An 11,703-nucleotide genomic window follows, 5' to 3' on the forward strand; every position below is an offset into this window, starting at 1 on the left:
TATAGGCTAATAAGAACAAGCGAATAAACTCTGGCACTAATTTTGGCATTCTTTACCATATCCCCAACTTGTCTATCATGTAAGGTGTTATAATTTTTAGAGGTATTTGTAAAAGGCACAAGCTGAGAGCACCAACATAAAGCATTTTTGAATGTTCAAATGCTATTGGCAAAGGTCGACTAGCACCAGTCCCCTTCTTGTCTTCCTTCAGGGTTCCTTCAGGGTCACTTTGCAGTACAGGCAAGATATGCCTGGTAATAGTAGGTAATGCTTATTGAACACTTCCCATGTTCTAGCCACTTTGTCATCTTATGTCATTCCATCCTCATAATAAGACCACAAGGTAAATGTGATAGGCTGAAAAGTGAACCTGTGAATGTTCCCCCATGTAGCATAAAAGGGTCTTAGCAGATAAGAAAGTTATCTAGGTTGGCCCTGTATTAGAGATTGTGGAGGCTGAAAAGTCCCATGACCTGCAGTCTGCAAGCTGAAGTCCCAGGCAAGGAGGTCGTGTAGTTCAGTCCAAGTCTGAAAGCCTGAGAACCAGGAGAACCAATGGTGTCAACCCCAGTTGGAGGGCCAGAAAAGGTGAGATGGGATGTCCTAGCTCAGGCACTGAGGCAGGAAGAAAGGGGGAAATTCCTCCTTCCTTCACCTTTTGGCCTATTCAGGCCCTCAGTGGATTAGATGATGTCTACCCGTATTGAGAGGGCAGTTTACATCCCTAAGTCCACAAGTTCAAATGCTAGTCTCATCCAGAAGTATCTGGGAGTGATGTTTCATCTGGATCCCCGATGCCAGTCAATTGACACATAAAATTAATCATCACTGGCCCTGAATGTAGTCACATGCATTCTTATAAGAGGGTAATAGAGGAGCAATTGATACACAGGAGAGGAGAAAGTGATGTGACCAGGGAGGCAGGGATTGGAGTGATGAGGCCACAAGCCAAGGAATGCCAGGAGCCACCAGATGCTCAAAAGGGGAAGGACCAGATTTTCCTTTACAGCCTCTGGAGGGAGTATGGCCTTGCTGACACCTTGATTTTAGCCTGGTGAGAAGACATTGGTCTTCTAGACTCCAGAATTGTGGGAATAAATTTCTGTTATTTTAAACCACCAAGTTTGTAAGCAAACAAACAAACAAACTTGTCTTAGTTTCTTGTGGCCATAGGACACTAATACAGCAGATATTAATATCATCATACCCATGTGCAAACGGGGAAACCAAATTTGGGGAAAGCCAAGAAACTAGACCAAAGTCACAAATAGCAGATTCAGGATTTGAACCCTGGAAATCAAGCTCCAGAGTCAGCACATTTAACCAGCAACCCCATGACAGTCCATAATAGCTCCGGTGAGTGCTCGTCCAACGTGTGGCTCCTGCTAGGACCATGCACAGTATTATCACCGTCTTTCCAAACAGTGATACTGAAGACCTTGGGACACAGGAAGGTTCTGCATTTCTGCTTTGAAACCACTCAGTGTTTGGGCACTGGAGAAATGCAACCACTACCCCCTTCCCTACCCACTCCTCAGTTTCCAGCAAAGTCTTTCGAGCTCTTAGACACATTTAGGTTGAGGAGAATTTGTTAAGTGAGACATTGGATGCTGAATTGGCAGAAATTCACATCTGTGGTTACACTGTTGGAGTAGATGACAGTTTATCGTTGAATCCTGTAATTAGTGATACTTGAGGGCCTGAATCTCCTGGCCTAAGCTATACCACACCAGGTTCGCCTTAGGCGAGAGGGAGAGCAACTGGCCCACGCAAAGAGACCTGTGTATCACGTGCGGCAGGTATATCTGTGTGTTCTGTACACATACCCGTATTTATAGACACACGCACTGCGGCTCACAAAGCAAGATCCCAGTAGTAAGTAGTGGTGCGTGTTTAGTGCTTAGCACCTCCTGAGCACATCTTATGTCCTAGCGTCTTTGCACACATTAGATTCTCACAATAATCTTGTGAAGTAGTTACTGTCTCTTTTTTTTGAGATTTGAAATTTCCCAAGATCACCAGAAGAGGGGATATTTAAACTCAGGTTTGTCTTGCAAACCGTATGCTTCCAGTGACTGAACTTTTCTGCCTTTCTATTTTGCTTCCTTACAAGATGTTTATTAGGGGTTCCGTGCGTGCGTGTGTGTGTGTGTGTGCGTGTGTGTGTGAGAGTGGTGGTGGAGGCTGTTGTGTGATTACTATGAAGAAATGAAAGGCAGAAATTCTGGTTTCTTATCATGATTTGGTGGAAAACTTTGACATGTTGCTTGATAGTCTCTATGTTTTCAAGAAGTGGGTAATACAGTGTCAGTCTCAAAAACAAAGATTTCTTGAGATCAGATGTGATTCCAATCAATGAAAATGTACCTAGTTAAAACTTAGGACAGATTTCTCAGTTTCTTTGCCAAGAAAGAAAGTAAAGCATTTCCCCATCATGAATACCGAATGTGAAATTGTCTTAGAAAGGATTCTTTGGGTGCAAGGAATAGACACCCACTAAGCCAGCTGAAACACAGAAAATGTATGAGGAAGCACAGGTGTTTACCTGAGCCCAGGACGATGCGGTGGGCTATCAGGAGAAAACGCATACACTGTACCCGCAGCTCTTAGAATAATGCCCAATTCAAATAAATAATTGCTAAACAGAAGAATGAATGAGGCTCTAAATTTCTGGGGGATAGAACCCGATTTGCTTAGCTTGGGTCCAGTCAGTTTTGGCCTGGGGGCAGGATTATATGGGGCCCTGGGGGGAGAAGGGCATATATAGAGTGCTCAGAGAAGGAGGAGTGCAGATGGAGAGGATGCCCCCAAACGTGCCTTTTAAGGAAGTAATGAGTACCCTGTCTTGAGGGAGCCGCTGCGCCTCCTTGTCAAGTGTCACGACATGGCCCTGTTAGGGAAAGCAACTACAAAATTGGGAAAGGTAGAGGCGGTTGAACAGAAAAAATCATTTTGATCATATTTTATTTTTGTACTTTAGAATATTAGAACAATGGAAATATTCTGGTATTATGATGGAAATACTTCTTGATTTATGGAACTGGCCAACCCTGTTGAAGCTCCTTTGTTTGCCATTCCATAGGGAGAGTGTTGTTGGGGAACCACTTTACAAGGTGAAGACTGAAGTGAGGGTCAGCGTTTGGGGCAGAAAAACCTGATGGACAAACTGCAGACTTTGGCCAGAACTTTAGAAACCACCTGACTCTGGCCCTGCTTCGGGAAAAGCCCAGCTTCTAAGAGCATAAAGAGACCCTTCCTGGTTGGGCCACTGTCTACCTTCCTGGCTCACCTGTCTTTGTCCACCCTGCCCCCCATCCTCAGCATGTCCACCATTGCTCCAGCCACACTAAAGTCTCCTCTTTCCCCAAACCTGCCTGCTCGTTCACACCCCAGTGCCTTATCTCAAGATTTTCCCCGTGCATGAATTTTCTTTTTCTTATCCTTTGAGTGAACGCCTACTTACCTTCACACTTAGTCAGCCATAAAGTCTCCGACCTTCTCCCTGCCTCCTTCGGTCCCCTCACTCCTTATATTCTCTTCTTTACTATAGAAGATAGAAAGAGAGAACTACATTTCCAGAAACTCTTGCAGTAAGCTAAAGTATGCCACCATGTTTCCATCAGTGGCTTTACTCACCTGACATACGGAAGTAGCAGTGAGCAATAAAGATGGAGGCTACCTTTGGGAAGGTCGTCCTGGTGAGCATGATGGTGGAAGCATTTGGCTCTTCTGCTATGTTCAGTCTCTGACATCATAGGGGGTGTGGAAGCGAGGAAACCTCTAGAACTGTCCTGTGGTGTGGATAGTAAGGTGCCTTTTTCTGGATGTATAGCATCCAAGCCTGACCCTCCCAGACATTCTGTCATCTGCCCAATATCCTCCAGCAAACTGCTTTCTGCTTTAACTGTGGAGGATTCTTTTGTTGGCAACGGAAACCCCTTACTATTACTGCACCCCAGCACAGATTCTAGATGTGAATAAGCCTCAGGTTGCCAGTGCCTTAGGTGTGGTAAGTACTCAATAAACAGATGAATGGGAGAGTGGATGGATGTGTCTCAAAAGGAGGTGTCTCATTCCCTAGGTTCCAGGGTAGGTATGGGAAAGCTCTTGATGAAAGTAACATGAATTGAATTTGAAGAGACAGAGCTGAGTGGTAAGGGCACGGGGAAACGAGGAGGAAGCTGAGAGAAAGCAGCCTTCACTCCTGCCAGACGGAGAACAGGAGCAGCTTTCGTTTGGAGCAAGGTCATGCTGTGCCTACACACACCATATCGATTCGCTATCTCCGGCAGAAAAATACCTGGTTAATTTCAAAGGCAACGGCTAACCCCGATGCTCGATGGTGTGCTGACTAAATACGCAGTGGGCTGACAGAACCTTATTGAATGGCTGGGTTGGTGGCCCATCAATATACAGTCCCAGAGACCCAGCCAAGTAGAAGGGTGTGAATTGGAGATGAGATTGGGTCTGAGGAGTGCACGAGGGCTGAGCAAGTCTTGAGGTGATGGGAGGAAATGAAAGGAAATGTGGCTTTCACATTGTGGTGGTTTTGTGTGTGTGTGTGTGTGTGTGTGTGTGTGATGTGTGGCAAAGAGATTGATTGTCAATATTATTGTACATTGTAGCTAATACACATAGATGTAGCCATCACCACTGTATTTTATGACAGTAGCCACCTAATTCTCTGGTCCACCCACCCCCAGTCCTCAGATGGATCTCAGGAGAGACAGGTCAAATGGAGGATAGAGGGGAGTCCCTGAGCACCAGTGGTCAGTGGGATGGCTCAAATCCCTTGTGCTCACTATCAACTATTTCTGTCTATAATCCTTCAGTCAGGACTTAACTTCTCAAAGGGTATTTTTGAGAGTACATTGCTCTCACTCTGGAAAAATATCCAATCTTAACAAAAGCTAAGGAATGGGAGGATTTCACCTGATGGTGCAATTCAGGGGAAGCAGTTGCTTTATGAGATCGGTCTGCAGGTGACAGGACCCCCAGGAGCAGGCCAGGACACCAGGGAACAGAGTCTAGCCCTTAGAAGAAGGAAGCTGGGCCCTAATCCATGTGGATTCAGGCTGAGGGTCTCAGTCTCTGGCAGAAATCAAAATGACTGGTAGGTAACCCCGAGACTCAAGGCCCCTCAGCTGGTTCTTTGTACACAGGAACTGGTAGCTAGATTTGGGGAGCGGTCAAGAGTTCCAGAGTGAGGCACTGGGAGGAGGCCATCAATACACACGTCAGCGATGGCTGGGAACCCCCGGGGCTTGTCGGTGGGTCTCACCTGGGGAAGACGAAGGAGGAGGGAGTAAGGCGAGGATTGGCACGGGTCATAAACGGCTGCTCCAGGAGGGCTCAGCTGCGGCCTCAGCCAGCCCGTGCCTCCCCTGTGGGGCCCTGTGGGCCAATTTTGCAACTTGGGGTTTGATCCAGACTGTTCATTCAGAGGTCCATTTACTTTCAGGGGCTTGTAAACTTCTTGAATTGTGACAAAACTTTGTTCACCAGGGAAGTTGCAGAGGCCCAGCTGGTTATCCTGTAATGGGGGCTCTGCAGCTTCGCTGCCCATCTTCATGGCGTGCTTGCCTGTGCTCAGGTGTGCGTGCATGCGTGTGTGTGTGTTTCTGCAATCCATTTCTTTTCCCCGGAGACCGCACCTTCTCCACAGTAGGTGCTGATTTCCCTGATTTCAGTCATCTTCCCCGGGCCACAGGTGCTCTTTGTTTCAGCCCCTGCTGATTTGCCTCTGTGCGCATCCAGGCTCTCACTGACAGCTTCCACCACGTCTGCACACGGTCTGCACTGCTACTGCTCCATGGTTCATTCCCAACTCCTGACTGTCTCCTCCATGGGGGGGGGGACTGTTTACTTACCTGCAGAAACCTTGTGCAGGAGGGAAATGAACGGGCTTCTTGGCATAGAGCTGCTAGAAAGACCCACGTCCTTCCCTTTAGGATGGAAAACACACATTTATTTCCTCGTATCTCATCTCGATTCCTAGGCCCTGACTACACAGGGTTGCCAGATTTAGCAGATAAAAATACAGGACACCCCCATGAAATCTGCATATTTAGGACATACATTAAAAATTGGTTTTTTGTTTATTTAAATTTAAAATATAACTGAGTATCCCACATTTTATCCGGCAATTCCTATGCCTGCAGCAAAGCAGCTGAATTTTAAGGTAGTCAAAAGAATACGGGAACATTGAGTTACACACACACACTCACACTCGCACACACACAAACACACACACACACACACAATGAGCCTGAAGGTACTAGGGCAAAGACTGCTTTTTGTCATCCAACATCCTTTTCCCTCTTTCTTTTATTAACAGAACATCTGAATTTATGTGAGCATAGGAAGAGAGAAAGGAGTAAGTTACTCAGCCTTTCTCACAGTGATAAGTTGCCAGAGGGATAGGAGTGGAAGTGATGTGCACAACTTCAGGCTCATGTCTTTAAGGGAAAGGGGCATGCTCTCCACTCCCCTTTCTCTCTCACTGCCTGGAACATAGGTGTGGTGGCAGGAGCTAGGGCAGCCATCTTAGGATATGAGTTAGAAGCTATGTGTTGAGTTTGGGAGAGCAACTAAATAGAAGGAATCCTAACATCATACTGATCCTGCCTGCTTACATCCAGACTGTTAGGTGTGAGAGGAATAATCCGTCCTTTAAAAGCCACTATTAATTTGGCATTTGTAGGAGCAGCCTAACCGACATTCTAACTAGCACAAGTATCGTTATTAATTTTGAGGACACAATTAATAATTCCAGGAGACCAGATTTGAGGAGTGTTCTACAGGCAGCTACGTTTTCATTTGTCCAGATTTTCCCTGCTGCTTGTTCCAGAACAGCCATCAGAGACTGACCTGGGGAGCTTGTTAAAATTCACATTCCATGGCTCCACCCTCTGGGATGCCAATCTAGTAAGTCAGGCATGAGCCAGGACACTAGTGTTTGCAAAGTATCCCAGGACACTCTGATGCAGGCAGTTTGGGGGGCATACGTTGAGAACCACTATGCTTGGAGCCCTCCACAGTGCTGGGCTTCTGGGAAATACTTTAGTGAATTAACTCGGGGAGCTTCTTAATTGCTTCAAATGCTGTTGATGGTGGTATTTAACAATCTAGAAACAGTGCCTTAGAAATGAATACTTAGCAATATTTGATGGGACACTCAGTGAGATGCAGACATTTAGAAAGTTACGAAGCTTTACTCCATATGGCCTGTAAATTCCACATATATGCACTAATTCGGTAGCAAGACATAATTAAACTATTTGGAGTGATGATTGAAAAATAAATATTTTAAGGGGCAAGGCGGGCAAAATTTAAACACTCCACTCCTCATGCTCATTTCTTTAGTTTCCAATGTTGACTGAGGAGTCGGGGTAATTACAAGTGTTAATAATGCTTGATAATTATATATTTGCCTGGGTTTACATTGGACATGAAATGCGGGAACTCATTTTGTAAGCAAACCCTCATGGATGTCCTTCCGCAGAGAGGCCTTCGAGAATGAATTTCATTTCACAACGAAGCAACAACCAAAGCTAATTGTGACATGAACCACAGGAGGAGAACAATTAGGGATAAACTTTCAGCCCAAGTGACTGAGATGGGGTCTGGAGAGAGGATAAAAATACCAACTAGCCAGGTAAGTAGCAGACATTTTTTGAGCATCTCTGTCTATGCAGGGGCCCTGTGCAAAGCACTGTGGGGGACAAGGAGGGGGAGGAAAGGGCAGAGAGATGTTTAAGATGCAGGATCTTATAATGTACCTGGGAGGCTTGTCATGTCTGACAGGAAAGTGCCACGCTAAGCAGTGTGGGATTAGTGCCAAATCAGTATGTTTGGAACTCTCTGATGGAGACATTGGAGAGGGTGGGGACAGCCAGAAGCTTCTTCAGGTAGGCAGCATACAGATGCCAGTCAACAAATATGACCCCTTCTGGGTGTTAGAGATACAGGAGTGATCAAGACAGAGTCCCTCTAGTCAAGGGGCTCCCACTGTAGTGGAGGGAGGTACATCATAAATGATCTTACAGTACTATTATTAGATGGAAATATAGATTTATTAATCCATGTTTATTACTTATTAAAAATATATAATTGATAAATAAGTTAGATATTCTCTGACACCAATAAGAGATGTGAAGAAGCTATGGTAAGATAAAGTGGTAATGGTGGGTAGAGCTGGGTGTGGGCGGGGTGGCGGGGGTGGTAGTCCAGGAGGCTCTCTGAAGAGGGGATGTCTGCATCCAGCCTTGAAGGAAGAAAGGGTGGCGGCATGTGGAGAGCTGGGAGGAGCAGGACCAGCAAGCAACCCTGAGTGGGATGGAGAGGGCTTGTCTGAAGGACCGGAGGAGAAGGTCTGCGTGGCTGTGGTGGGAGCTGGTAAGGGAGGGAGTGCGGGTGGAGATGAGGCTGGGTAAACAGGGCTTTGAAGCCGGGGAAGGGAGTTTAGGTTTTGTTCTAAGGGTGAAGCCAATGGTTGAGAGTCTTGGGAGAGAAGTGACAGGTTATCATTTATGTGTTTTTTAAAAACCACTCTGGGGGCCATACAGGGTGGCAGGGTAGACACTGGGGCATAGGCCCAGAGCTGGGAGGAGCTCTTTTGCGGTCCAGGCTGCCTCATTGCCCTGGGCCTGGAAGGATGTGACTGGGAGAGGCAGGGATGGGCCCAGCCAGCGCAGGAGCCGGGAGAGGAGGAGCAGGCAGGCAGGGTGGCGATGGCTGCGGAGGGGTGGCCACGAGGGCAAGGCCAGTGTCGTCAGTCTGCTTTGGCAAGGTGCTCTCAAGCCTGGTGTGAGTCTAACGTGAGTGGCCGATGTCCTCAGACCTCTGTGAGGACGCGGTCAGCCCTGCAGGTCCAGGGCACAGAGGGGCGCAGAGGAGCAAAGCCAGCCGGTCAAGGGCCCGGGAGGTGCGGGCGGGACAGGAGGTGCTCTTCCTCTTTCAGCACCTCCGTGTGCCGGGCAGGCCCTGCTGCAGAGTCCTGGCCCTCACACAGCCCCATGGCCAGGGGCCAAGCGAGGGGGACCCTCACCGCCACGCTCCTAACCAGCAGCTCAGTCTCCATGCTGGTCCGCAGTTCCCCACTCCCCCATCCACTCCTCCACCACTGCTGTTTTCCCCACACTTCTCTTTCTGACACTCTCTTTGCTGTCCTCCTCACCACAAATATATTTTAAAAAAGTGAACTCTTCAATCTTGAAAGCAACCACGAAAAATTAAAAATAAAATTGTCGTTGGGGCACATCTATCCTCCAGGCAGGGGAGAGGCATTTCCACACATGTCCACCGAGTTTTGCACACATTAGCCCATGAGCCCTCACAAGGCTAGGCGGGGTCTCCGTTTTGGAAGGCGTTGAGTGACTTGCTCAGCAGCATACAGCTAATGGGTAGAAATTGTCCTGAGTCCCACATTAACACCTCTGCTGGGTTTTGGCCTTCCGTCAGCAGTCCATGGGTGCTTTCCCAAGATGTCTCCTTACCTTTCTTGTTGCCTATAACACTGGCTACAAAACTTAACCTTTTAGCCCTACTCCTATCTGAGTTGTGCCACAGGGACACGTGTCTCTGTCCTTCTGGTCCCTCCAGCCTGAAAATGGGAAATAACTGTGGCTCCCAGCGCCTTCCTGCTTTCCACATGTTCTGGCCTTCAGCTTCTCTGACATGTTCAAGGACAAACCAAGGGGTTCCACACTTTGTTCCTGTGAGAGCACAGGATCACCTACACACATACCTACATACATACATACAGGATTTAATTCTACAGAATTAAAAACAAATCAACATGTGGTCAAACAAACAAACCATTCCAGTCTGTTGGAACTGCTGCATTATAAGTAACTCCACACTGAGCTGTGTGAAGTAACAGCCATGTGGTTATGCTTGTGGTCTCTGCGGGTCAAGAGTTCGGACAGGGCACAGGAGGGGAGAGTGTATTTACTCTCTAATTATCTGGGGCGTCAGCGGAGAAGACTTGAATGGCTGGAGGTAACTCGAACAGCTGGGGTCTGAAGTCACCTGGCACCTGGGCTGGGCTCAGCTGTTGGCCCGCGTATCTTACCCCTGGCCACTCCATGTGGCTTGGACTTCCTCACAATATGGCATCTTACTTGCGCATTCAAGTCTCCAAAAGCAAATGTTCTGGGGCACAAGATACGAGCGGCATGGCCACTTGTGACCCAGACTCAGACACAGTGTCACAGGTGACATACTCTGCTGTTTGAAACAGTCTCAGGTTGCCCAGGTTCAAGGAGAAGTGACATAGACTCCACATTTCAATAAAAAAAAAAATCCATGGATGTATTTTAAATCTGACATCCAAGTAAATAAAAAAAAAATTTTAACTCTTGAATTTTTTAATTCCTCTGGAAAGTCTCCAAAGCCTGGACAGCATTTCCTAATCTTTCCCACACAAAGACCTTGCCTACTTAAAACAAAGCAGAAATCCCCTAAAGAAAATACCTCCTGTCTTTGTAAGAATAGCGCACACTCATAGTAGATACTCGAGTACAGCTCAACACAAAGAACTGAGCATGGTATAAATGATACAAAATATTCTTGAGCTAACCACTAGTTTTTGAAGAATATCCTTTCAGATATTTGTCCATGCATATACTCACATAAGTATGTGAGTATTTATATAAATTCCATTTATATAAAGGATCATACTATTGAGCTCTTTTGCAGTGTATTCTCTTTTTTCCACTCAAGATGATGTTTATTTTTCTATGTTGCATCAGAAACTTGTTGGTTTCTTAGCCAGAAGCTATTGGCCATTTCTTCCTTCCTCAAAGGATCTCTGTTTTAATTCAGGCATCCATCCTTCTTTTGAGCGGCAACTTGTTTCTGGGAAGACAGACTCAGTCTCCAATCTCCAGGGTAAAAGATGATTTGGGCTTAGCTAACGTAGCAGTTCATTCTCCTGGCTGGTGACTAGAATAACAATGGAATGTGACAGAACTCTGGCTAAAATGAGGGCAAGACTGGTGGCAGGTTTTGGGGAATGGGTTTCCCTGATGATACAAAAAGGCACTTTGGAACACCCTCAGCTTCTGCCATGGATGGTCATTCCTACTTGGGGTGCCTAAAACTACAGCAGCTTCAGTGGTTTGTATTTGTTTTTGTTCTTTAGATGATAAATTACTTACGGATTAAATGGTTTGAGTTTCGTCTTTCTGTTACTTGCAGCTAAAAGTATGCTAACGGATGCATGTCCACAAATAAAGCCACATAATTACTTTGAATAGCTGCCTAGTCTATAGTGTGGGTATACCGGAACTAGCCCCGGAAAATTCCCAATTGTTTGACATCTAGGATATTTTCTAAAAACTGTTTTTTTACCACAATAAACAGCACTGATGAGTACCAGTACTTTCATTAATTCAATATTTCATGTACTGCATGGTGTGTTGCTTACCTGCCATCCTCTGAAAATAAGCCTCCGACCCACAAGATTGGTCCCACTGAGGCACAGTTTCTTAAATCTGACTGTTTTGTCAAAGATGAAAACATGTGGCCTCCAGTCATCACCATTTTTTCTTCCTCTAGTGGAAAAGGCATGGACTTTGCAAGAAGACAGAGATGGTTAGAAACCTCTGCCACTTCCTACCTGGACAATCTCGTGAGCTCCGGCTTCCATGCTCTGTAAAATGAGAACAGAAATACCAGCTTCCAAAGTGGGTTGTCAGG

The sequence above is a fragment of the Vicugna pacos genome, chromosome 10 (assembly GCF_048564905.1).
Source record: "Vicugna pacos chromosome 10, VicPac4, whole genome shotgun sequence".
NCBI lineage: Eukaryota > Metazoa > Chordata > Mammalia > Artiodactyla > Camelidae > Vicugna > Vicugna pacos.